This window comes from Arvicanthis niloticus, chromosome 3 (assembly GCF_011762505.2).
Source record: "Arvicanthis niloticus isolate mArvNil1 chromosome 3, mArvNil1.pat.X, whole genome shotgun sequence".
In the NCBI taxonomy this organism is placed as follows: domain Eukaryota; kingdom Metazoa; phylum Chordata; class Mammalia; order Rodentia; family Muridae; genus Arvicanthis; species Arvicanthis niloticus.
The window spans coordinates 43,329,229-43,353,046 of NC_047660.1; the positions used below are offsets into that span (position 1 = coordinate 43,329,229).

General features: G+C 43.1%; 1 long non-coding RNA gene across 1 annotated transcript; it reads right to left on the reverse strand.

The window, feature by feature from the left end:
• Positions 1-1,739: 1,739 nt before the first annotated feature.
• On the reverse strand, positions 1,740-15,932 carry LOC143441671 (uncharacterized). The gene is made up of 3 exons (XR_013109261.1): positions 15,794-15,932; positions 14,944-15,269; positions 1,740-1,947 (listed from the first exon to the last, which is right to left on the reverse strand). It is a non-coding gene; the product is annotated as an uncharacterized LOC143441671 (long non-coding RNA).
• Between the last annotated feature and the right edge of the window lie 7,886 nt (positions 15,933-23,818).

Consider the following 23,818-nt stretch of genomic DNA (forward strand, 5'->3'; position numbering starts at 1 on the left):
CTTATCCATACACTAATGCAAAAAAGTATGAAAAACATATTGAATTTTCTAATGAGGACAGAACTAGGAATGATATTATGGCAAGTTTTATTCTGAATAAAAGGGAAACATGAAAGCAAAAAGGGAAATACTTTCTATCTTTATTTGAGACATTAAAATTCTCTTATTTAGATATATTTTCAATTTTAATGTCATATATTTTATATTTATTAAATTGTATTATGAGGTTATGGCCATCTTGTTCACTGACAATTTATAGTAATTCCTGTTGAGTGCTTAGAACTGAATCTTTCTGGATATTGAGCTATTTACCTATATACATAGGGAAATTACATAGTGATGGGGCCCAAGTCTAGACAATTATAAATTGATTTATAACACAGTGCCTTTTAGTCATACAGCTTGAAGTTAATTTTATACACGTTCCCAAATAAGTCTGTGTACAAAACAAAACCACGACACTCCCCAATGCACTGAAGAAAAAATTTGTTTCTGTGCATCAGCAAAGAGAAACATGAGTCAATCCCAGTCCTCAGGGGCAAGGAACAAGAGTCTACAGGTGTTGAGTTTGAGACTCATGCAGACCCTGAAGATTACGTTCAATTACTTCCAAATTTTTCTTTTTCCTAACAGCACTCAAAACATTTTCAGATTTTAAGACACTTGAAGTTTCAGTAGGTCTCTGCTTTGCTTTGCTTTTCTGTCTTGGGGATGTTCACCTTGCAGTAGCAGCACTGACTCCTCTATGCAAATCATTGTATTACAGAGTAGAACACAAGAGAGGTCGTGGATGACTCCCATCGGTGCAAAAAGGAGTATACTTCTAGATGGGTCAGGGGTCCATGAAGGCTCTGGAAAAGGTTGCAGTTCAATGGTACTTTATCATGCCCCAGCTGGAGACTAATAGGAAGAAGACTCTAGAAGCCCAAGGCTTTCCAAGAACGAGGGAGTGTGATCAGAGTGAGGGAAGGGAGAGCTACAAAGGGAGCTGGTTTATCAGGTCCTAATGAAAGTGTGTGTGCAGCAGAGCACACCCTGGACTTCTTCCAGTGGCCCAGGAGACCTTGAAGAGGCAAACTCATTTTTATAGCCACCTTACATAACGAGGCCCTTTTTCCAACCCCATGGACGGAAGCATACAGCTGAGTAAATAAATCTCATGTGCAAATGACGAAAGAGTCATTTGCTGGGCACAGGAGGAGTCTCCATTCACCAGGGACACCAGGATGGGCCTCTGACTTGCACAACAGTGGCAGCGGTGATCCAGGCTAATGACAAAGATCACACATAGCACAGCAACTACTGGACGACAGTTCCACAAACAATCAGAGAAAGAAAACATGAATTCAGAGTGTTCTAAAACTTAGAACCCAAGCTGTGCTGTAGAATTGAGTCTGAAGCCTGCAGTTCATTTGGGCTGCGCCTTCTTTTATTTATTTAAATACTTGTTTGTTTGTTTATACTATGAACCTCCCATTGATCAGGGTTTCTTCAAAACAGACTTCAGGAGGTGTTTTGACACAGTTGTCTATTTTGAACAAGCCGAGGAACAGTGATGCAGAGAGAAAGACAGAGTTGAGAAGAGACTCAGGACTGTTGTGTTAGAATCGCAGCTCCTGTCCGGACAGACCACACCAGGACAATGCAGTTCCACTTGAGAGTGGTTTATTATGGGGGAGGGGAGCAAAAGGAGGCAGCAGAGACAAAGGGAAAAAAAGAGAAGAGAGAGAGGGCGAAGCTCAAGTGAGATCTGCCTTTTATTTAGGCTGTGATGTAACCACTCACAAGTAAGCCTGGGAAATAAACCAAATGGATGCTGGGAATGTATGGCGATTGCCATGGCAACAAATGCGTGGGTCACTGTCACCTATGGGAGATGTCACCGTCCATCTCTGGTTTGGAGGCAATCTGTAACCATAAAGCCGGTTCTTGATACCAACAAGGACCCTGGAGACAGAGACAGAAGGATTCTAAGTTTAAAGCCAGCAGTGAGTTGCAGGCCAGCCTGGGCTACACAATGAAACCCTGTCTCAAAAAATGTAATACTATAAAATTAGTAGGAATTACTTCATAAGAAATTAAGCCTAGTATCACGGGTACCACAAGAATTATTTGCTGTATTTTTCTAATAATAATTGAATTTTTTTAAGAATAGCCCACAGTCACATCATTAACTGAGAAGTAAAAGAATAAACCTTCAAAAGGAATCTAAGTACTGCACTTTCCTCGAAGATGGTCAAGTTCCTTGTCCTGTCCTTCGGCTCTGTGGCGTTCACTTTCAACTGCATGAATTTTGCCCCCGCATTGTTAAAGTTTTTCCTCCCCCATGCCGCTCTACACTTCCCGAGAAAACTAAATGATCAAGTTACCACGCCGGGGGGGGGGGGGGGGGGGGGGGGGGGAAAGATGGTCTATTTTAAACATAGGAGCAGCTTCAAATGTACTAATTTCCTTGCTTTTCAGAAAGTGATGAGAAACAGCTTGTCCTAGACTGGAAGTACATGAGCTCTGAAATGGAGTGTGGCAGTCACATAGTCCAGTGGCTTCTGACATTCTCCAGACACCTGACAGTGACAGAATTCTCTCCCAGGAGCTCCACCCATTGCTCCCATCCCCACCCCCACTTCCACCCCCGCCCCACCCCACCTTCATCCTCACCCCCATTTCCATCCCCACCCCATCCCTCTCCCACCCTCACTCACCCTCCCCCCACTCCTTGCACAGGAGAGGCTGCCTTTGCCTGACACCAAATGAACCCAACTTTTTTTTTTTTAAGCCTCAATAACTCAAAGAAACAGGCCCAGAAAGTTCGAGTGGCTTTGCTCCTCAGCACACAGATGTTAAGAGATGATCTGGCAACAACTCCACAGACTTCACGTTCCTGCTTTTCTTTCTGCTTCCTCAGATGTGCTGTTAATTCTAAATGGAGCCATTTCCTGTTCATTACCGCACGCGCACCTTGCTTGTTGCACATCTGCATCGGTTCTGGTAAGCTCATTGCTGGTAAGCTCGCCATTTTCCATAACTGGACCCGTGTAAAGCATCTGGAAAGTGCACGTGGATAACAGCCAGGGACCAACTAGTCCCTGAGACTTGGGCAGCTCCATGCTTGGTCCAGCCCTCCTGAGAGGTGAGAGGAAACTTTTTATACTTGTAAGAAATTCTTGTAGGGATCCTGGGCTGGAACCTCTTGCCTTTATTCTTCTCCAGAGGAAGGTAAGGAGGAAAGACTTTGGTCTGATCACCTTCTAACAAAACTCTTGTCTTTATTTACTTAAAAAAAAAAAAAAAAAAAAAAAAAAAAAAACTTTATCTACATTTACTTTACTTTATCTACTTTATCTTATTTTTTTATTTTTTATTATGCTGAATTTATTCCTGTGCCATGAGTTTTTGTTTCTCAGTTTCTCCTGGGATATCTTTCTCTTCTGTGCAACCTCCTCTTCTGGCTTTGGAACAACCTGTTTCTTCTCAGTGAGGATCATCTCAGTGTGTCAGGGGAGCTCATGAATGGGTTAATGGAGCCATGAGCTCTGTAGGTTTGTCAGTGCATCTTGGATGCCTTGTTCACCTGGATGTGTTCGATGACTAGAGGATCTGAGTCTAAGTAGTCTATACCTTAAGTCCAGCATTACTCTCTGCATTTTTAAGCATGTGCAGCAGAAATTCAGCACTCTGTTTTGGCCACTGTCCCTGCGTCCAGCCCCACTGTTTAGCCTGGGGGCATCTATGGACTCCACCATTATACCACCTAAATGGCACACATGGCTTCTTTAAAGTGACATCTTGCAGACATTTGGTGGCTTTTCGGATATTCATACCCTTCATGGCTTGGGCAGTATCCAAGATGTTCTTAAAGTGGTTCTTAAAGAAGGTTTGACCCTCTTGATTTGCTTAATTTTGTAGGGTTTTCTGTGTCAAGAGAGTAGCAAACCGTCTTCACGGGTCACCTCTGGCTGCTTACAGGAAGGCCCTTTCTTTTACTTTCTAACACTGCTTGGAATCCGGATCTAAGATTGATTTATCTTTATTTGTGTGTCTGTGTGCATGCGTGTGCGTGTGTGTGTGTGTGTGTGTGTGTGTGTGTGTGTGGTGTACATATGTGTGTGTGTGTGTGGTGCACATATGTGTGTCATGTGTGTGCCTGGTGCCCTGGGAAGCCAGAAGAGGGTGTTGGATCCCTCAGAACTGGGGTTGAGGATGATTATGAGCCACCAAGTGGGTTTTGAGAACCTATCCTCCGCCAGAACAACAACTTCTCTTAACCACAGAGACTAGCTAATCTCTGCGATCAAGGTTTTTGTACCTTGAGTGAGGCTGTGTGTTCAACAGGACCTTTGTGATAATAAGATTATTTTCACCATACAAAATTATCTTAACATGTCTTTGGCCAAGTCCCCATCCCAAAAGGCTGTCGTGGATATGAAATTGAGTAAAATATGTATTTAATGTTGTCAGAGAGAAAAAATCAAACAGCCATAAACAAAGTGTGCACAAAGTCTATGGAGAAAGGATATTTGCCTTTCTCCAAACAATAAGTAAGATTGACCAAAAACAGGAAAAAAGGATGTGCTGCTAAGATGGGCACTGCCATTGAGGTAGGAAAAGCCAAGGCTTACCAAAGGAAGGATAGGTCTGCCTATTCCAGATAACCTTGTCCAAAACAGGCCAGGCTTGCTGGAGACCCAGGGAAGCCTACACTACAGAGGCCTCCAGGAATACTGTGCCATGGAAGCTGGACTCTATTCAATCAACAAGACTTCAGACTGACACCAGGTGCTGAGCAACATAGTCACCAATGGGAATAATGCAGTATTGAGATTACAGTGGGAGTAAGAAAGGGGTTTAAAGTGTCTCGAGTGCTACTATAGAGATGTGTTAGAAACAGGTAAAACGTGATCATGTGTGATCAACTCTGTGGAGACTCAGAGAGTCTTCAAGGAGGATGGGGGAGCGGAAGCTCTAAGGAAATAGGACTTTGAGGTCTGAAATGTGATTAGAGATGATTTTCTTTTTGCATAATTGCCCCCTCACTGTACCATGTGCTTTGATTTGGGAGAATGGAGCAACAGGAGTCAATAGATCCAATTAAGAAGTTATTGCAAGGTCCAGGAGAGATAAAAATAAGAGTTGGAAAGAACGATTAGGGGGAAAGACATGGGTGGATCTGTATTTTCCATGTGCAAAGATGGTAATGAACACAAAACATTGTAACTGCTCACAACTATGTCATATTTGTACAACTAGCTTATGATACCAAGCATAGGACTATGTCTCTACTAGTATACAGAAGTATTCTAAATGACTGATGTATTTCAGATGGTGTGCTAATTACAACTTCTTCCTCCATCTCTCTATTAATGAGCTGTCATATTATCCACTCAATCTTAAAAAAAAAAAATAAGCAAATCTTCTATGTGTGCCCTTTGAAGCCTGTCTCTTGTATTTTAACCAAGATCCTTTACCTGTCCCCTTACCACGATCTGTTTCTAAAGCACCTAAATCTTTCCAGTAAAGATAACTGGGAGATAGGGTAGTCACTGTCAAATATTTGAAGATTTAATCCCAAGGCTTAATTACAGTTTCTTGTGTGGATGGAAGAACACACTTTTCTGCCTCTGCCCCCCACCCCAAGGAGGTTGCTACATAATCATCATAAAGCCAGCGAATCTTTAGTGACCCTCATGTACCTTACTTCTACATGTGTTATAGGCCAGGGATGAACTTAGCCCAGAGGAAGATGTTCTTCACAAATTAACCCAAGTAGCAATCAATGTTCAACATAAACTGGAAAAAACCCAGAGAAGCAGCTAAGGGTGAGTGCACTAAATTAACCCAAGTAGCAATCAATGTTCAACATAAACTGGAAAAAACCCAGAGAAGCAGCTAAGGGTGAGTGCACTCAGGGAAGCCTTTATGCTTGAGAATGTGAGAAAGATGAACCCTAGGGATACAGTAGGGAAGGGAAGCACATAGACCACACCTGACTGGATCAGCCAATCTCAAATCTGCATCTCAAGTCATATAATTTGTGATAGCAGTCATTTAATAGAGCTGAGTTTCAAGGGATCATATTTCAGTTGGACACAAAGGAAATTTTTATAACATTAAGGGTTGCTGTCTAACTATGATGAGAGAAGCCAAACAACATTTCAAGTTATCTTTTCCTCCTTCTCAACCACCACCATCATCATATCATCATCATAACATCATCTTCATCATCAATAACATCATAATCAAGATGATCAGTTTACAATATTGATCATTACAGAGGTTACATCATTCCAGTTGCTAAAGGAATGATAGCTTCCAGCTTATAATGTTTTCACTTAAGATTTTCTGATGTCACAATGATGTGAAAGCAGTACATATACAATGAAAATCACTTATGAATTTTTTTTTTGAATTTGATCTTTTCCTTGACTGGGAGATATGCTATGCAGTCCACTCTCACTAGTAGGATAATGGCAACATCTGGCTAATTTTTTTATTGTTATAACTTTACTGTAAGTTGAAAAGATTTATATGAGAGCGAGGGGAGGGAGAAAGAGAGAGGGAGGGAGAAAGAGAGAGGGAGGGAGAAAGAAAGAGAGACACAGAGAGAGGTATAAGGGATGTGGCGAGAAACCAGAAAACAAGACTAAAACAAACTAGAGTAAAAACAAGAACAATCAAGCAGAATGAAAGCTCCAACTGAAAGAATCAAGAGGGGACTTTGTAGAAAGATGCCTAGGATCTTGACAAGTGGGAAATTCTCTAATATGATGCTATAGACCAGGAATCTTCCTCCCTGCTGATAGTTTTCATAGAACCAGTGGTGCTATGCAGAGTGCCGAGGGAGAGGTCATCAATCGTCTATTCAGCCATGAATGCTCTGAACTACAATAATGATTGACATGGCAAGATGCACCCATGGGTGCAATAGTGGCACAAAGGATAAGGAGGTAACCAACCATTTTCTGGATGGATTTGAGGCCTGCTCCACAAGAAGAAATGCAAGTCTGGTACTGTAGATATGTAAGGACACACAGTTGGGGAACTCATAAGTCTCAGTAGTTAAGCTACTATTAATTTGCTAAATGGACATAGCATCAAACTATCCTGTAAATTGGTGTCTCTATATTTCTAGATTAGAACACCTCTCAGTCCTCATCAGAGATATTTCTTTGTGGAGTGGACAATTGCTAATGCGAGAACTCACAACTGGTCAAAGCACACAGAATAAGTGTCTGTGGTGTTCTCAAACATGGGACATCTATATCACACACAACCCAAGGCTTGGGAGTCTTTATAGAAATAGAGGCAGAAACAGTGTGAGAGCCAGAGGTTGGAGAGGATTGGCCAAAACCAGTTGCTTTTGATTAGGAGAAGACCAGTGCACTCATGACTGTATAGCATCTATGGTTACCTAAACTAAATCTTCATGAAATCAAGCCAGTCAATATTCCAGCCTGGAGGGTGAAGGGTTTGAAAAACCCCACTACTAACTGAAGAACCACTGACAGTTCATAGCTTCATGGTGAGGGAGACTGTTTTCTTTCAGGGTGTGACCCTGGTAGGTCAACCATGTTTCATTGGATGGTTCCACTATCCATGAGTATATAAACAGCATGAACCATAATCAATGGGCTATGGGGGGGAGGGGGAGGACAAAGTTGAGATGGGTTGGGGGGTTGGGACCCAGGAAGAATAGTGGATAAATATGATCAAAATACACTGTATGAATGTATAAAATTCTCAAAGAATGAAAAGTATTTTCAAAGGATAAAAGTGGGTACACAGAGGGTGTTGCAAGCACCCATCATTATTATAACTTGTCTGGAGCATAAAAAAAAAAAAAATACAGAACTCCGGAACGTTCAGAGATTAGGTGGCAAAGTCTACTAAAGGTACAGAAACGGAGTTTGCTTTGGGTCTGAGCAGCTGCTTAAGATTGTGTTGCCATAAACTATATCAGGGGAAGAGGAAACCAGCAGGAACCAAATGTAAAGATTATAAAGAGAAAAGAGTCAGGGAGACCCGTGGACAGGTCATCCTCTGGGAAGACAGCCATGACTGCCTGAGCTAAGGATGGCACAAGATGAACATACAAAACAGTGAGGGGAAGAGGAGGAGGGGTGGTACGGATAAAGCAAGGTGAGTTTGTTCTGCTGAGAAACATGGAGTTCAGAAAGGAGCATCACACAAAATGCAGGCTAAAAGAGCAAAGCAGAAGTACAATCACTTTGTTGTCGTGCAAAGGGATCTGCCCTCATGCCTGTTCCGTCTGAATTGTAAGTTCTCATCCTGGTGTCATACAGACGGCTTAGTGTAGATGCTGGTGTGTCCAGACTCTGGGCAATGGTGACAGCAGCAAATACTGGATCATTTCATACAAATGGGTGAGGACTTGAGGTTACAGCTCTAGTGACCTCCCACAGTCTACGTGCGTTCTGGCAGGACATAGTACGAGGAGGAGATTATGGGAGTACTGATGGAGCTGATTTGGCACAGCCCAGAGCACACCCCAGGGGAGGCTATCACACATGAGAACAAAGCATGCGCTTTATTGCATAAGTGACCATCAGGAGGATCAGGGCTTTAAAAGATTAAGGGCCGCAAATGTCTTTGGATAACATCAAAGTGTTTAGTGAATCCGAGAGAAATGGCCAGTCTTGCGGGGTCTCTTCTGCCCCGTGCCTTAATTCATCTGTCTGACAATTGTTTGGATAGGCCTGAACTTCAACCTCTTTTTGACACAAGTGTAAATGAATAATTGGAGTCTGGTAACAAATTACCCTGGCCTTGAATCTGATTTTTATCTGGTCTGTCTTCAATCAACTCCAGGACAAACGGACTTTGGAGCCAAACAGTCCTAGGTTGAAGGTTGATGTCCCAGTTAGCAGACTGGAGAACATATGTCTGTTAACTGACCAATCTGAACCCTTCTTTCTTCATTTTTTTAAAAATATGATTTGAAGGTCAAGTTTCTAGAGTAGAAGCATTCAACACAGGAATTACCTCCTACCTCTCAACCCACCCCAAGAACTGAAGAACTGTGATCAATAACAAGATGTAGGAGCCAAGATTCAGCAGGCCAGGCTTGCCAAACCACCTCACAGGGGGAAAAAAAAAAAAGGAACACTGACTTTGGAAACAGCTTTAAAGAGAAAAATCACTTCTCACTTAAGTAAATGGGAATATATTCAATCTTGATATGTCGGCTAAATGGCTTCTAGAACTGTTGTAGAAAAACTCTGACAGAAACAGCACAGAAATTGCAAAGCCCTGACTTCTGCTGACTTGCTGGCTAAGGCCCCTCACTCACCCCCAGGGACTTTCTGCTCGGAGATTAACTGCAACCACTCCACTTCATGTCACACTTTCCTGTTTAAAATAGGGTGTGGGACTGGGAGCTGATGCACTTTGCAGGATGGCTTCCTGTTTGGTTTTCCACTCCTATTTGAATGTGACCTGAGATATTTTACTATTTCCTGTGAGCACTCTCACCAGTCCTTACAAAGTAGTTATACAAGCTTACTAAGTCAGTGACCCTCAAAGGCGTTGGCTTCTGGTCACTTGTGCAAATTGATGATTTTCCTTGGTCATCAGTTGAGAAAGTAGGTTTAATAGTGTCTCCAATATTATGAAAACTAATTATTGGGAATATATGTAAATTAACCACTTAAAGTGAATTATTGGATGGTGTGTACAGATTCCTTAGCACAGAATACCCTTCTTGGGTCCTGTGCTGAAGTAGCATATTAACAGATCAGATGCTAACACCACACTTGGTGCTTTCTGCACTCCAAACCCATCTTCTCAAGGGCCTGCTGAACCAGAAGCTGTGATCATCTCCACTTTACACAAGAGGAAACTGAGGCAGAGAGAAGTAAGGACTTTGAAAAATACCACTAACATGTAAATAAGGTTCAGGTCCATGAAGTAGGCTGATTCTGTACATCTGTGATACATAAATTGTTGTGTAGGAAGACTCTCGATGCAGTCAGTGCAGGACAGACGTCTGCAGCGTGTTTAGCTTTGGTCTCTTTATTCAGCTAATAACACTAGTTTAAACCAAATCAGATAAAAGGTTTTCCAAGCATCCTCTTGCTAATTCTCTTAACCAAGGTTATCCGAGAATTACAAAACATTTGGGTCTAGAATGAGTTACACTGTACTCTGGCATGAATGTGCCCAGGCTCCCTTTGCCTCGTGGACTCCACATGGAGAAGGCAGTCATGTCTTCAGAAGTGCTTTCTATGCTTTCCCTCTTTCTATTAAAATAACGACTTCCTGCAGAATCTTGGGTCATGTTTCATGGTTTAGTGTAGACTTCCTATAACATGTGCATGTGAACATTGAGAATCTACTCCTCTTAATTTGCAGACACACATAGTCTCCCATGTAATGTATTTTAACTTACGTGAATTTTGTGTCCTTTACTGGAGACTTATCACATCAACATCAACAAATAAAAAGGATGTCATACAATTATTTCATCCTCAAGTGGGTCCTATGCCATAGAGTTTAATACTGGTGTCCAGGTACTCAGATCCTCAATACGAAAAAGAACACTGATTTTCTGGTGAAGAACAATACTTTAGGCCTGCCCTTGTTTTTCTTCCATAATTTCCCTGGGGCCTTTCTGGAACTTGCTGGTGGCTACCCCCAGTTCCCCATCCCACACTGCTACACACCTCTGTTCAAATTCCTGACCCTCTGTATATCATCTCCTCTCCTCCCATACCTGATCCTGCCTCCCCTTTCCCTTCTCCCTCTCCTTTCTTCCTCTCAAGTCCCTCCCACCCTCTACCTCCCGTGAGCATTTTGTTCCCCCTTCTAAGAAGGACTGAAGCATTCACACTTTGGTCTTCCTTTTTCTTGAGCTTATACGGTCTGTGAATTGTATCTTGGATATTTCAAATTTTTGGGCTAATATCCACTTATCAGTTAGTGCATCCCATGTGTGTTCTTTTGTGACTGAGTTACCTCACTCAGGATAATATTTTCTAGTTCCATCCATTTGCCCAAGAATCTCATGAAATCATTGTTTTTAATAGCTGAGTAGTATTCCATTGTGTATATGTACCACATTTTTCTATACCCATTCCTCTGTTGAAGGACATCTATCTGGGTTCTTTCCAGCTTCTGGCTATTATAAATAAGGCTGCTATGAACATAGTGGAGTATGTGTCCTTGTTATAGGTTGGAACAGCTGTTGGGTATATGTTCAGGAGTGGTATAGCTGGATCCTCAGATACTACTATATCCAATTTTCTGAGGAACAGCCAGACTGATTTCCAGAGTGGTTGTACCAGCTTACAATCTCACTAACAATGGAGGAATGTTCCTCTTTCTCCACATCCTCGACAACATGTGCTGTAGCCTGAGTTTTTGATCTTAGCCATTCTGACCGGTGTGAGGTAGAATCTCAGGGTTGTTTTGATCTATGGTCCATTTTCAATCCACTGTGCTACATTAACATTATTCAGAAACACAATGAGTACCAGCTCTCTGAGAATAGCCAGCCTTGACAACTTGGTAAGAAGTTCTTCCCATATTAATTTTTCCTCTTACATCTGGTCTTTTATTCGGAAACTCAGGAGACAAGGTTTATTAATCCTTCACAGACACTCCATTCCAAATCCTGCCTGCTTCTTGGGAAAGAATCTGATTTTTAAATTTTTCCAACTCTTGAGGTCATCTGCTAGAGGTGAAGACACAGGAGCCGTGTAGAGGTGGGGGCATGGGCAGTCCTTAGCACCTTGGGGATAGGTGGGAAAGGATGCTGGTAGAGGAAAGAAAGGACATAGAATAGCTGGCACCACCTGGAAGACATCCTGGCCTGGAAAAACATGGAGTTCAAGTGGGCAGGGAGCCCTTCAGGGATAACAGAGATGTGACGAACACTGAAAATTGGGCCCAGGTCTACTAGACAACAACTGTTTTTGTTGTTCTTTGCTTGCTTTTGGTTTTGGCTTGTTTGTTGTCTTTGCTGGTATGCAAGAACACCTCATTTCTTTCTCTTTCTTCTTTTTACTTTGTGATCACCATTTCCAATTACTAACTGTCCAACAATAAGGATGGAGGAGGTATTTGAAGAATATAGGGAGAAAGAACTGGGAAAGCAACTCAGGGTTAAATGTTCAGTATGCATGAGGCCCTGGATTCAGTCTCAAGTAACACACACACACACACACACAATGACACACACTCACACACATACATACTGACACACACATAAACACACATGCAGATACACTCACACACACAAACATATGCACATCCATGCACACAAATATACACACACACACTCATACACAAACAATGACACACACTCACACATATATATACTCACACACTCACATATATATATATACACATGCAGATACACTCACACACAAACATATACACAACCATGCACACACACTCATACACGTGTGTGTGTGTGTGAGAGAGAGAGAGAGAGATAGACAGAGAGAGAGAGAGAGAGAGCGAGAGAGAGAGAGAGAGAGACAGAGAAGAAAAGGCACAAACTCTCTCTGTACTGGGATTCTTTCACAGAGATTCCTGGATTCTCCTGAACCTGCTAACTTAAAGGAAGTGTGAATCCATTTAGCTCAAATTTAGTCTCAAAACGCTTCTAAGTGGAGAATGCATAACACAAAAGAAATCAATGTAGTTTGCAATTCCAAAAACGACATGGGCTTTGGTGTGCATTAGGAATGAATTTGGAAAAGCTCAGCATGCCTTAGGAAAAAACACACAAACTAGGAAGATGTCCCAGTGCAGTTGGTTAAGACCTCAGAGCTGCCAGGCCAAAGGATGCACACAGCAGGGTCCAGAGGATGAGGGGGAGGGGCTGTCAAGTCTTCCAGCACAGTTTAGAGGAGACACCTTTAGCTAAGCTCCCCTCATGGCAACCAGGCTGCAAAGAAAAATTATATTTCCCCTCCTTTAATTATGTAGGGCTTTTAAAAAACTAAATTAAATACACAAAGAGGCTGGCAGCCAATATGTACAAAGGAGAATTCCCAGACTCCTCTGTTTTTTGTTGGTCTGTGCTTCCTTAAAAACAGACAATAGGCTGTGGAAAAATGTGGTAAACATTTTAACAGTCGAGCTAAAAGGAAAAACACCTTCACTTTACGTTGGCTAGACACACCTGGCAGAGCCAAGACCCACTGAGTGACTTGTACAAAAGCCAGCCGAGCTGTCCTCGGGTTAGCCTAGCAGGCAATGACTTGGAAGCAGGAAAAAGAAGGAAGAGAATCTCAGCTCAGAGATGTGTTAGGTTCCTTGTATTAAAATCAATGGGTTGAATTGACAAGACACAGGTTCCTTAAGTTCAAAGAAATGTTCATAAGAGTATCCCAAAGCATAGAGTTTTAGTTTTTATTATAAGAATGTCTGGAACACAGGGTGGTGGGGGGATGAAAAGTCATAAAAACTGTTTTATGTCAAGAAGGGAAATGTTCATTCCAAATTCTCTGAAATCCATTGAGAAGCTGAATGAATAGAGAAAGAGGCAGGAAATTGGAAAGTATAGTGATTCCTTTATGTTTTGTTTTTTTCTAATTCAGCCAGAAAGAAATTAACACATTGCTCTTCTCTAAATCCTGGAACCCTTGACCCCAGAGTAGGCCAAGAAGAAAGTTTTATACTTAGCTTTGAGAGGAATGAGTTTCTCTGTTTGGGTACAGAAACACAGATGCTTCCCAATAGGTCATGAGGGTCACAAGGAGAGAATGAAGAAAGCAAGTTGTCAACCTGCCTGCCAGCGTGTTGGGTTGCACTACACAGCTAAGGTCCCTAGGTCCAGGAAAACTTGACATGCTTCAGAATTCATATAGAATGTTGTTAAGTCTGCAGCAGGCTTGCCCAATATTAAATTCCCTCGTCAATTCTTAGACACCTCCAAACTGTGAACAAGACGACCCTTGTTCTGGAAAATCTATCGGCTCTTGCCAACACATACACACATACAAAAACACAACTGTTGGGCAAATAAATCTTTCCAGAGAAAATAAGATTCCTTTCCAATTCAGTCAACTGTGCTGAGCTGAAAAAGGAGGGGGAAAGTTATTTTTCCAGGATGAAGACAAAACAAGATCTCTCCTTGTTTACCCTGTAGAAGCGCATTTCAAAAGAAGGTCAGTTTAATGCCTTCATTAAAAGAAAAAAAAATCTCGAGTGTTGTTTATCAGAAGACACTCGGTCCCTTTCAGGCTGAGAATCACACAGTGGAGCTTGGTGTTTTCCTCTCTGACCTGAGAGGTACACTCAGAGGCATGACTGAAGTCCCTGCTGCTCTAAAGATACCCAAAGCTTCACAGTAAGGGGACAGAAGGTGCAGAGTCCAGTGGTGAAGAATAAACTTCCCCCAATCGCTGTTCCTGTCCCTGAGCGTATAAGAGGAAACTAGTGAAATACAGCCACACCCTCCGCCTTCATTTCCTCTGCATTTCTTACAATCTGAGGACATAGATCATCCTCTAGGAGAGTGAGAAATCACCTAATACCGAAGGCTACACTGCACCATGTTCATAAACTCTCTGGCATTTCTTTAACTGTGAACCCCAATAAACTGAAGGCACAGTGACAGTTTCCTCTTCCTAACTCAACATAAAAACAGGCAGCCCCACAGAGAGCATTTTGCATTCAGTTGTTGCCCACTTTTAAAAAAAAAATCTAACAAAATAAAATAATTTTAAAATGGTAATCTGGGAGACTAAATTGAAAAATGAACATCTTGTAAAAATATTCCCTAAATGATGACTTCAAACGAAATCTGTCGACTTCCAGTAGACCCAGGAAAAGTCAGGTGACTACCTGCCCACCTAAAGTAGACATCCTTTGTCATGAGGGCATTAGCTAGGTCAGAGGAAGGTGACCCTGTCATATTTATATTTGGTTCAAGCATTCCTCATACTTGTCTTACCCGTGATATGGCTGCCTTACCTTATAACATTTTGTTGTTGGATTTTTTTTCCCCTCTCCACCTCTTGACCAGTTGTCTCCAAAGAAACCAGTATGATTGGCAGCTGCTGGCTAGCAGTGCTGCACACGAGCAGAACCAAGTGGAAAAGCCAGTTCTCTCAAGCTGCTGGTGGCTGGTGTAGTTTGCATCCTTCTGGGTGTTCAGAGGGTTATGCTTTGCTTCAGGATATGCATCACAAGCCCCAAGGGGAAGATGCAGGAAGCCAGCAGACCCCCCTCCAGGTGCAGTTAAAACTGTCCTGTGGGCTCCTGACTTAAGGATATTCTCAGATCCAATCCAGATGTTTCTAAGGAATAGAAAGGAGAAGCATTTGCAGACAGCTTGTCAGATATTAGCAAATCCCCAATGAATGTGCCTATGGAACCTGTTTCTAACAACCAACCCCAGAGAGAGGGAGAAATGTCATATTATTTCTCTCACAACCCGGTCTGATCTGAGGATGGTGCAGAGGGACTTGGTCTTGAACTTATATTCTCTGATGGCACTACAGACAAGTTCACAGAGCTCATGGTGCAGTAGGACTTAGCCTTTAACTCTCTGGGACAACCTCAGAAGGGGACACTTCCAGTTCAGTCCTAGTTTTGTTTCTCCATGGCCATCGATCAAACATGCAGTGTCTTCAGCAGTAGGCTCTTCCCACCTAGTTCTGAGTTGCACACAACAGCAGTGACAATAGGGACCCCTAAGGCCTCTGTGACTAACAACTCCTAAGGAGGTATCCCACCTCTAGTGTTGCGGTTCTTAACCTATGGCTCCTGGGAGTCTGTTTCCACTCTAAGAGGCTACTCTTGTTCTCTTGTTAGCACTTACAGGTCCAGGCTGTTGCCGATTTTCCCAGTCACATTGGTAGGTATCACTGTGCCTTGTCCCACCAACCCATAAAGCTCCCGAGGGCCTTTGAACCCTCTGTGAACTACTTTCCCAGGCTTGTTTTTCTTTCAGGCGCATTCACGTGTCTCTCCTACGTGCTTCCAAATCCACAAAACACTCAAAGGTTAGCTTTATGCTGTCTAGATAAGAAAGCTTGCAAATGACAAGCAGAACAATAGCACGGAGTCCTAAGCCACCCTCCCATAACTAACAGCAGGGTCATTCCGATAACCTCAACCAGGCACGCTGACGGTAACTGTCATCGCTCTAAGCATCAGGTCTACAGACTGCTACAGCTAAGGAAACACCAGAGCCCAGCAGAAGCAAGGTTTAATGCAGTATGGCAGTATGCAGATTTCTTGTGTGACTCTCACAAGAATTTGTTTTTCTTCACAAATCAGTGTTGGGGACAGTAAGAGGCACTAACTTAAGGTGACACTCCACAGCCCCCAGTCATTTTCTCTGGACCATTTCATTTCCTAAGCTCTCCCAGGGATCCTCCCTGCATTTCCCTGCCCCTGATGAACTTGGTTGGGCTGGCTCCTGCTGCTCAAGCCCAAGAGAGATGAGGCTCTGCTATCCCAAGCTGCACCTGATGCTTGGGCCTTATCCATGTGCTGGAGAGGCTCTAGGTTAGCACCATGGTTATAGGGGCAGCCCCGTCACTGTTCTACACACCACACCTGGGTGTAGGCTCTGGCTCAGCAAACCATCTCCACCCATAGCATAACCTCTTTCAGGAGAGAAAAGAACTTCACTTGGCTTAGGGGATGATTGTTCACCCCTGGTACAAACTTGGTCTTCTGCATCTTTACTGTTTTATCATGCGAGTCTCTGTGAACTCAGGCTTTAAAGCCTCCTAGAAGCTCCTTAGCTCAAGGTTTGGCTTTATGTCTTTTTTTTTTTTTAAGTCTTGGATCCAACACAAATCTTGTCACACGTTGCCTTTGAGTAACTGAGATAGACCTCATCTGACTCACCTTTCTCTTATTTCCTCTAGGCTGCTCTCCATTCATTCCATAGACACATTTTACATGTTGGTCTATGTCACATAGACCCTCCAAAGCCTTTTACTCTTCATAAATATCCTGCCTCACCAAAGGGTTCGGCAAAGCCGCTAAAGCACTATGCCAGTCTCGAGATCCTTGCTGAGTCCAGTTCTCATTAAGTCTCTGGTGAACACAGTCATATCCACCCCAGTGAACGGGGCTCCATGTGCAGACCTCTTCATACCTAGTTCCTCAGTAATGTCTGTCCCTCCTCCATGGTCCTCCAGCCCCTAATATCCACTGATACTTTCACTGGTGATGGGCAAGTACCTCTTAAGGGCTCATATGAGCCTGTCTGTCAGGAACTGATTCCCTGTAATGCCTCTCGGTCTGTAATTCTGTATCTCAAGGATGGACGTGTGGTTATATCGCTCAGTTTCTCTGCTTCTGGAGCATTCAGATGGATCCCCCACACACCCCTGTATCCCACAGCCTCACAAGCCCACAGAGATTCTTCCAGTGTTATTCGAAATCTTTCCCCAGTTCCAGCACTCTGGCACTGAATATGGTCTGATACCACAGTCTCTGACACAGGACCATTGTGGGGGCATCCGTCTGGTTGTGAAGCATGGATTTTTTTTCCTTTATCAAAGGTCATACCTTAGTGTCTTCTGTCTCCTCATTTCCATTCTCTCTTTCTGCTACCTAACTCCTCCTGTGGGTTCCAGGCTATGGGGTTCCAGCAACAGCTTGTCATTACAGACCCAATTTGTGTTGCTATCCTTCCATCTCCAGGCTGTGGGAAGCAGCAGGCCAACACCTCCATCCCATTCTCCCCTTTTTCATTTTCTTCCTGCCAATTCAGAGACTAACATGAAGGGTGTTCACCGTGCACCATTTTTCTGTTATCACTCCATCCTTAAATACCATCTCACTCTGGGAAGCCATTTCAGCCTCAGAAGTACTTCTTGTTACCCCTAGCAACAACAAGGCAACCTCTGCAGATGATTGTCGATCAATACTCTTGTCGCAGAGACTGTAGTATCTGCTTCAGTCTTTCAGCTGCTCTTGGGGCTGCTTTGTATTCAGAGAGGACCCAACTCATTAAGGAGATACACCACTTCACCCGACATAGGAAACAGCCGTTCTGGGATCATGCCTGTCTTAGTTATGCATCTTACTCCCCACGCCTCTGCCACTGTCCCCAAAAGGCACAAACAAGAACATGTCACATGAGGATGGAAAGCTGGGTTAAAATGTCCCTCTACTAGGAGCATAGTTTCAACTGCTTGTCTCAACAATATTTCTCTTCCCAAAGTCATCCTCAGTTTTGTCATATCCTGCCAGCTAGGCCAAGTGTTGCTAAAATTTGTTCCCTGGGGAGTTATAAACAGTCTATTCTTCCTCCTGAGGGCCAGACTACAAACCAAAGTAAAATTTCACCAAAAGTCACTCTGGGGAACCAGTGAGTTTATTGAATTAATTTAAAGAGCAAAGGGTGGTCTGGAATAGCTGCACTCACTGTAGGGTCTGTACCCAGCATGGATGAGGACCCAACCATGGAGGCTCAGATGGCAGCGTCTTCCCTAGGCATTCCAGCCTAGATTTATACCTCAGCCCCTCCCTCAAGACCACATGTAATCAGGGCAGTTGTGTACACCTGTTGTACAGGCATGGCTGGATTCTCAGGTGAGGACCCCACGACCTTCCTTGCCCCCTCCCTCCTTGAGGGAACGTCAACAGTCAACAATCTCAGCTGGGTCACTTTCATTGAAAGTGGGCCTGGCTGAACTCATGGCACTTTGTCTCTGACGCTAGTCCTGTATATCACGCGCCTGCTATGTCTCATACTTAACCGTTTGCTTTTATTTAAGGTCAATAACATTTCTGAGAGGTAATGATTACTAGTCCCATTCTGCCCCAGAGTGCATTGCATTTAGTGCATGCTACTAGCAGAATTTACATGTAAAGTCAGTAAATTTTCTACATCAACATGCATGGCTTTCCAGTCTTAAATGCTGGCCTTCTGTATTATTCACTTTGCTTTAAAAGCAGCCCCCAGGTTTGTATCACCAAATCACCTGGAAAACGAAGGGTTAGCGACTCCCTGGGATTCTGTTACTTAAAAGTTGTGATGAGCAGAAAAAGTAGTGTGGACCTGTTCATTGCATTTAAAATTAACTTTTTTTTTTTTACTATTTCTCTCTGTATGTATGTGCATGTGTGTGTACAAATGCATGTATGTATCCATGTGTGCACATGTGTATGTGTTTCTTATCTATTAGGGTAGGCACACACCACAGCACATAGGTGTAGGCAGGAGGACAAAAACAGCCATTTTTCTCCTTCCACAGAGGGTTCCTGGGATGAGACTCAGGCTATCAGCTCTACACTGCAGGCAGGCAGGTTTTACCCACTGAGCCCCCAACCCCAATCATTACTTTATCACTAAGAATGAATAATGGATGAAACTAGAGATCACCATTTTAAGGGAGTGCCCCTGTGGGTTTGTGTTTTGACAGTTGTTTGGCTATCATAGCCTAACTGGTGTTCAATTCCAGAGCCTCCCGCCTCTGTCATTGGAGTGCTGAGATTACAGGCATGCCCAGCTCCTCTGTGTCCTTATCTGAGTTAAATGCCACACATTTTAACTTGTTATTGCCAACAAGGACAGTATCTTGCTTTGTCATGCTGTACAGCTATCTGATGTTCAAAGTCCTCTCACATGTGTCTGTTAACTGTTTGTCCTGGGTCCTTGGCCATACTGTGTCACATGTGTCTGTTAACTGTTTGTCCTGGGTCCTTGGCCATACTGTGTCACATGTGTCTGTTAACTGTTTGTCCTGGGTCCTTGGCCATACTGTGTCACATGTGTCTGTTAACTGTTTGTCCTGGGTCCTTGGCCATACTGTGTCACATGTGTCTGTTAACTGTTTGTCCTGGGTCCTTGGCCATACTGTGTCACATGTGTCTGTTAACTGTTTGTCCTGGGTCCTTGGCCATACTGTGGACAAAACTGACAGCTTGTTTGTTCCCCAAGCATCTTATTTTCTTCTCTGTCCATCCTGTACTTCAGAACTTCAGAAATTGTCAGTGGCATATGATGGTGAGAACTCCTGCTTGTTCTCCATCTTACAAACACACTCCAGGTTTCTCCACCAAGGGTGTTTGCAGAGGGAGAGGGAAAAAAAAAAACATCTTCCGGGGCTGGAGAGATGACTCAGTGGTTAAGAGCACTGACTGCTCTTCCAGAGGTCCTGAGTTCAATTCCCAGAAACTACATGGTGGCTCACAACCATCTGTAATGGGGTCTGATGCCCTCTTCTGGTGTGTCTGAAGAGAGCAATGGTGTACTCATATAAATAAAATATATTTAAAAAAAAAAAAAGAAAAGAAGAAGGAAAAAAATCTTCCATTGAGGGAGATTAAGGGAAGCAAGGCTCTCAACTCACTAGCTAAGTTTGCTTTGTTTTTTTTCCAGTCACAGATAAGCTAATAATACGTCAAATATGTTTTCTACACTTATTGAAATTAACATGAATTTAAAAAGTTAATTTACTAATGCTCTCAATTGTGTTGGCAGAACCTCTAAGGATGACTCAGTCATTAGATGTTTCGATTTAATTAGCTAATACTTCAAAAGCTTTTTTTGCACAGTTACTTGAGTAAGGGGAAGCTGCTTATAATTTTCGTTCTCTGTTAACACTGAATGCTTCTGATTGTAGCGACATGATAAAATGAACATGGCAGCTTTTGCCCTTTGTCTTCTTCAGATAACTTAGAACACAGCCAGGAATCTGTTCTTCCTCTAGCGTTCCAAGGACTCACCTGTAAACCCACTTGGGCCTGTTCTTATTTTGCAAGTGGGAGGGGAGGGTCATTACGTTTTTAACCACTTTAAGATTTACTGCACTTTGCAATCTCCCTACTTCTCACGCCAACTCTGGCATTCTCCATTTTGACATTTTTGTCTACACTTCCCCAATTTTTAGTTCATCAAACCTGACTATGTTCATGCTCCTTAAATGACCCCAAGTGTTAGAGATGCCAAACATCATAGACAACTTCAAAGCAGAAACTTCAAAGGGCTACCTGAAACCCTATGTTTCAGAAGCAACTATCTCCATGCAGATATATAGTTATAATTTTGTAGCAGACTTCTCTTCGCATAGAGAATTATAAGGGCATAGAGTTTAACAGCAACACACTGTAGTTAGTATGTATAGATACTAGCAAAAGAGTTACATACAGAGGGGAAATAATTGCTGAAATAGGCAAATGATAAGCATATGAAGAATCCTGTATGTTTTTCTCTTTAAATAACTATAACAGCATTTTTGCACTTAGTGATCATAAGAACCTCTCCCACAGGAGTCTTCACTGAGAGTGGGGACTCTTTGTGCGTCACCGCAGCCATCCGGGTTCCTAGTATCTATTCTGAGCTAATGGGGTGTTTACTGAATGAGTAAATGCATTTGAAGTACCATCTACACACACTGTTCTCCAAGCAACATACGTTCTGTTTGTATAACCCTCCCTTGTCCCTTGCAAGGAAGATGGTATTGGTCCCATCTTACAGTTAAGAATTTGCTGAAACCACGGGGGAATAACTTGCCAAGGGCTCAGAAGGCAGCCTGCCAGATTCAGGCGTAGGCTTTGTCTAAAACCAGCACCTGCTGTCTCTCTAGTGTTCCACACTAATAAGCAGAATGAAGATCCTACACCAGAGAAAGACAAAAAAAAAATGGAAGTCCAAAAGAGCTTTGGAGAAAGGGAGGTCTCTTCATTGTTCTTCTGGACACAGGGGCTTGCAATAGGAGCTGAGCTTCGGGACTCTTAACAAGCTTCCTGCCTTTTACACCACCAACAAAGAGCTAATCTGCTGTGCAGTGCTGTGCAGTGCTGTGCAGTGCAGTGGGTGGGCAGGCAGCAGTACAAGCAAAAGCAATCCCAGAAGCTTTCTATGTAAAGATGGGGAAAGAGATGGCAAGCACTTGAACAGACCCAGCAGAGGATTCCAGGAACAGAAGGAGGGCCCTGGAAGAGACTGCACAGCTAGGCTTAGCCCTGCTTAGAAAATGGCTCCCACTTGGAGCTACCAATTAGGGGAAGAGGGTTTGGGCTGACCAATTAAAAAGAGGGTCTGCTGATTTGACCTCAGGCGGAGCACACATTGCAGGCAAATGTGGGAACAAATTTAGCTGCCACAGTACAGGATTAGCTGGTACCCTTGTCAAAGCAGAGCTGCCTTGGTCACCTTGCCTGCTGGAGAGAAGCTCTCTGTAGGGCAGGCCTCAGCATCACTCTCTGGTTAAGGTCATTTAAACAAGTCATTAGAACGGATTCTAGGTGGTTTGAGGATAGCTGCCATTTAAATGAACAAAAATGTCAATCAAGCAGCGTTATAATCCAGTCACAGAAAGAAGGCGGGATAGGTTATTTCCTGGTGACCCTTATTAGGAAAAAAAAAATCCCAATTAAGAATTTCTGATGTCATGACACCAATTCAGATATTACCAGCCCCCAAGGAACATGTGTACTTTGGAGAAGGCTGTATTGTAACTCAAACACAAAGGCTACACACATTTCTACATTACATTACATAGTGTGTGCAGGTGTGTGTGTGTGTGTGTGTGTGTGTGTGTGTGTGTGTGTGTCTGTCTGTCTGTCTGTCTGTCTGTCTATCTGTCTGTCTGGGTCAGCTGACAATTTTGGGTTTCATTCGTCAGACATCATCCACTTCCTTTTCTTTTTTCTTTTCTTTCATCTTCTGACACAGGGTCTCTTACTGGCCTCTCACTCACCTCGGCCAGGCTTGCTGGCCAGAGAACCCAAGGGATCTCCCTTGCTCTGTAACTCTGCCCCCCACCCCAATGCAGACTGCAAATGCAACCCATTATGCTCAACTTAAAAAAAAAATGTCAGTCAAACTCAGGTCCCCACGCTTGAAAAGTAAGCACTTTGATGACTGAGCTACCTACCAAGTCCACGGCTTAAGGTTTAATTCTAGGTTTTTGTTTGACATATAGCATAGACACAGAAAAATGCACAAATTTAAAAATATACAGCTCTGCAATTCTCTCTCTCTCTCTCTCTCTCTCTCTCTCTCTCTCTCTCTGTCTCTCTTGATATATATATCAAGTAGCTCTGCTCTGACTTCTAATGGTGAGGCCTGCCTTGCCTGAGACTGAACTCTACAGAAATGGAATTTTTAAGTGGATATTCTCTTCTCTCTGGTTCTTCTCAGTCTTCTATTCATGAAACTGTTTCCTGTTCTTGGAGGTAGCAATAGTTTAGACACATTACTGTTCAGGAGACCCCCGTAGATGTAGAATTACAAATTATCCTATTCATCTTCTGTTGGTGGACATTTGGGTCATCTCCATCTGGGTTACGTGGATAGCTGTTGGGTTGCTTGGTCATTCTCAACATGCTCCTACCACAAGCCATACCAAATATGGCCATGGAATTCAAGGGCTAATAAATTTTCATGGCCTGTGAGAAGCAAAAATGACATTCTTTTTCCTTCTCTGAAAACGTGAAGATGCTATGTAATAAGGTGATATACCACAGCAGGGAAACCACGTGCCATCCATGGCAGAAAGCTAACTCACTAATCAGAGAGAAATGGGATGCATGGATCTGAGAGAGGAGAATAAGGGTCCATGCAACTCCCAAAACAGATGGCTGATTTGACCCTGAGCCATTTGCAAAGATTTTCTTGTGAAACAACAAGACAATACTCCTGGCATTAACATAAACTATGCTGGGGGACTTCAAATTGTGGGACAGGTGGCAAATGGCAGAGCTCTTTTGTCCCCCTCCCCAGAGAGAATTCATACGGATCCCTTCTACTCCCTCATGCCCATGCCGGATTCAGGACTGTGACCCTGTCACAGCTACAGAACATGTGGGCTCGTGACTCAGCTGAGTGCCTCCAACAATCTTCTTTCTCCACACAGTCAGGCTCAGCCTC